Source organism: Helianthus annuus, chromosome 11, assembly GCF_002127325.2.
Source record: "Helianthus annuus cultivar XRQ/B chromosome 11, HanXRQr2.0-SUNRISE, whole genome shotgun sequence".
In the NCBI taxonomy this organism is placed as follows: Eukaryota; Viridiplantae; Streptophyta; class Magnoliopsida; order Asterales; family Asteraceae; genus Helianthus; species Helianthus annuus.
The window spans coordinates 7,362,265-7,365,985 of record NC_035443.2 but is presented as its reverse complement, the minus strand read 5'-3'; the positions used below and the strand labels follow the sequence as shown (position 1 = coordinate 7,365,985).

Here is a 3,721-nt window from a genome sequence, read left to right as displayed (position 1 = left end):
CCTGCTTGCCAGATATCAAGTTAACCCGAAGGCCTCACATCTTGCAGTTGTAAAAAGGATTTTTCGTCATTTGAAGGGTTGCCCTGAGACCGGTCTATGGTACCCTAGGGATAATAACTTTGAATTGGTCGCTTTCAGTGATTCTGATTTTGGCGGATGCAAAATCGACGGCAAATCCACAACGGCTGGATGTCAGTTTTTAGGAAATCGCCTAGTCACATGGCAGTGCAAGAAGCAGACGTGCGTCGCTACATCAACATGCGAAGCTGAATACATCGCTGCCTCAAGTTGTTGCTCCCAAGTTCTGTGGATCCAACAACAATTGCGGGACTACGGTTTTGAATTCCTAACTACTCCTATTTACGTTGATAATTCTGCTGCATTACAGATCACTAGAAATCCTGTGCAGCACTCAAAGACCAAACACATCGAAATCAAATATCACTTCATACGTGATTGCTTTGAGAAAAGGCTAATCGATGTTGTTAAGGTCCACACCGATGACCAACGTGCCGACCTTTTTACCAAAGCATTTGACAAATCAAGATTTGACTTTTTATTATTGGTAAACGGCATTAAGGTCAAGCAAGAGTAAAACCAACATCGGAAAATCATTTTTGTAAATATCTTTGTGTTTTAAATTTATCTTAGTTTATTGATTTTAGGGGGAGTAAATCCAAAATCTGAAAATCCAAAAACATCCAAAAATTTCAAAAACACAAAAACAATAGAAAAACAAAAATGAGTTTCCTGGCGAGCAAAAGAGAAAATGATAGTACATCAGTGGTCTATCTAAACCTCTTTAAATTTGTCCAATGCAAAAATGGTACTAACATATGGATGCAAAATTGTAAGTAACCTGAATATAATCAAGAACTAGAATTCGAAAAGCAGATGGGAACCATTTTGAAAAATCTTGATGTTGGTAATCATCTAGACAGTGAAAAGTTGAGGGAAGCTTCACTAGAGAATTTGGTGGATTGCACTCCACAATCTTTCTTCATCACCACTGAACTAACATGACTATAAAAATCGCATGTATATAATTACCCCTTGATTGGGAAAGCCTTTCTCTTTGTTTATTGTTTTTTATTAGTTTTTTACTTGAACTTTTTCCTGTCATACACATTCTTTGTTAAAAATCTTTTCCAACATAATTTGGAAGTACCATAAAATCTCAAGAGTAGATTAAGCTAGTTCACTAGCTGGTTTCATGAGAGGTAGAGAAATCTTTTTCTGCACCGATGGTACTTTCTAACTGCTTGAACTCTTCGTGGATGACAGGGAAGTGTCTTGGAAAGGCCTTGGGGGAGATGACTCGAAGCGTCTAGGTGGAACTTGCAATGATTCAAAGCTTCCTTCTAACATCTCCACAACTTTACTTATGGATGGCCGATCTGATGGATCAGTCTGAATGCACCACAGGCTCACCATCATCATCTTCCTAGCTAATTCATCGTCCTCTTCGGTTGTCACTCCATTGTCCCCTAAATTACCACCAACTTCTACTTGCTTGTATATCCAATCTGGAAAGTACGATTCAGTTGTGCTTGTCTTTCTAGCGTTATTATGCCTTCGTTCACATGTCATTTCAAGAATCATCATCCCGTAGCTATACACATCAGATTTGTGAGATGCACCTCCAAGACTACTAATAAATACTTCAGGGGCCATGTATCCGGCCGTACCTCTCGCACCCAATACAGACACAATACTTTCTTTCTTCTTGCATAACTTAGCCAGCCCGAAATCAGATATATTTGGGACGAATTCTTCATCCAATAGAATGTTGTGAGGCTTTATGTCAAAGTGCACAATTCTAGTATTACAACCTCTATGCAGATACTCTAGACCTCTTGCGATCCCTTTTGCAATTTGGAACAATGTGTTCAAGTCCAAATGAGAGCCATCACAACGTAGAAACTTATCCATTAACCCGTTTGGCATGAATTCATATAACAGGGCTCTTTTCTTTCCCTCGAAGGAGAAACCTAAATGAGTAACAACGTTGACATGAGAAGTTCTACTGATGCTAGCAACTTCATTAATGAATCTTCTCCATCTCCCACTGCTTCACTCAAGATCTTCACCGCAACTAGATGCCCATCAGACAATTGCCCTTTGTAAACACTTCCATATCCTCCTTGTCCCAGTTTTTCTTGCAATGAGTTTGTCATTTTCTTGATTTCTGAATATTTATATCTTTTTGGTGCCAAACTTCCGTAGTTTCTTATAAATATTTCAATTTGATCATTTGCAGCTTCAGGTCCTTTTGGAGTTACACGTATCCTCAGTTTGCGATGGAATATCACAAACAACATGAACACAATTCCTGTAAGGCTCACGAAATGCCTACACAATATGTTTAGTAGAAGGTTAGTCTATTTAATGAAAACAAGCTTGCTTTCTGTCTTGGTTCATTCAAGAAATATGGGTACATTTTTGTGTAATAACACTAATACTTTTGTGTCTGCTTAATCAATAATGTACTCAGGTTAGTTCATTTGCTTACCTATTATAAGCTTCAACGTAGTTCCGTTGGGCCCTGTTTTGAACAAAGAAAGAAAAAGACTGGTTAAATCATACTAGACCATCAATCAGAAGTGATTTTATTTTAAAGAGACTTCATATGATATTTTGAACCGCACAAAGATATGGTAGTTTTGAGTTGGACCCACATATTTGCCAGACTGGCCATACAATCCCTTAAATATACTTAAAAGTTAACTAAATATTATACAAGTATAAGATTCATTTCAGAGCTCCCAAAATTTCATTTGGCTGGTATACAAAGTAGCTTGAGATGATGTCCAGGGATTAGGTACAAAACTGTATACATTGGTCCATTGCTTTAACTGGGCTTGTAACATTGCCATCTCAAACAAACTAAGGGATGTTAAATGAGTCATGTTCCTGGGTTGGCGGGTTGAACCCAACACCTACTCGAACACTTGACAAGAACCTGAAAATCATGTCAAACACATAAAACCCAAACACAACACGAGTTTATGCGGGTTGAAACTGTAGGTCCCTCTCGGAGGATGAGATTCAACCTTAACCTTGCTATACTAACACACTAGCAAGTGCGGAATCCAAGCTAGTGAGCAAACCGGGATGAAACAAGCACAAACACAACACACAAAGTTCACCGATTAACACCACTTGTATTAATGCGAATGAAAGGTTCCGGTTACAAGCACAATGTTTACAAATCAGTTTTGCAAACTCTCTAAGTGTGTGTGTTCTTGACAGAATGCTCTCCTATCTCTCGAGTGTCTGTCTGTGTGCATCTATCTTCAAGTGAACACATTGCATGGGTATTTATACCCAAACACAGCAAGTCTGGTCGAAGGATCATGCAGAATGACCGAAAGATCATCTGTCGATTACAAAGCCATCGAAGGATCCACATATACTTCGAAGGATGGCATATCCTTCGAAGTCCATCAGTATCCTTCGTGGGATATCTTTCGAGCTCATCGAAGGATAGAAACAATCCTTCGATGGCCCAACCTTCGACACAGAACATTTACAACCATATTCTATCTGTTTGGCCAAGTCAAACCGGAGGATGGTTGACTTGGTCAAACTTACATGACTATCATGGACATCGTTTACATCGTGACCGAATACAGACAAAGTACAGACACAAGTGCACCAACAAACTCCCCCTTGGCTGTATCTTTGTCTCGATCTTGATCATCTTTGATCTTCGTGTCTT

The 3,721-nt window shown here is 39.0% G+C and overlaps 1 pseudogene; it reads right to left on the bottom strand.

The window, feature by feature from the left end:
• Nucleotides 1-1,254: 1,254 nt before the first annotated feature.
• LOC110887676 lies at nt 1,255-2,192 on the bottom strand (annotated as a pseudogene).
• Between the last annotated feature and the right edge of the window lie 1,529 nt (nt 2,193-3,721).